Below are 568 nucleotides of genomic sequence, written 5' to 3'. Positions count from 1 at the left end.
CAATTCTGTAATTCTGTGATATTCTTTAATATTTGAGCTATTTAGGTCACAGTAAAGCAGATACTGACGTTTGAGAAGCTGAAATTAAACTTGATTAGGTTACCCACATGTAGCTATCTGGTGACATTTTACATGTCCTAAGGTATTTCTGATATACAGGGCTGACAGATATAGCAAAGGATATATGTGAATCTTACACTATTCTGGACCTCTATCTTGAGTCCTGTCACGTTACTTTAGGGCACCTTCGGCAACCAAATTGACCACTCCAACTGTATTGACTAGATCTCTATTGACTAGATCTCTATGGATCTCTATCCGATATCTATTGAATCTATCCTATTGAATTAGGATACCTAATTCAGTGCAGAGCTCTAAACTTAGGTCTCAGACTGTGTTGGCTAAGACAACCTTTGTGAAAGCAAGTTGGTTAATACCAGGTTTTGTGTACCTTAGACACTATAACTCTCTAATCAAATTGGAACGGGGTATAAACTATTGTTTCCCATTCAGCTTTATGTCTTCCAGATGAATAATTAACTGTATGTAACAACCTATCTTTCTTCCT

The sequence above is a fragment of the Pygoscelis adeliae genome, unplaced genomic scaffold (assembly GCF_000699105.1).
Source record: "Pygoscelis adeliae isolate BGI_AS28 unplaced genomic scaffold, ASM69910v1 Scaffold101, whole genome shotgun sequence".
Taxonomy (NCBI): Eukaryota; Metazoa; Chordata; class Aves; order Sphenisciformes; family Spheniscidae; genus Pygoscelis; species Pygoscelis adeliae.
Note: the sequence above shows the minus strand (reverse complement) of the source record.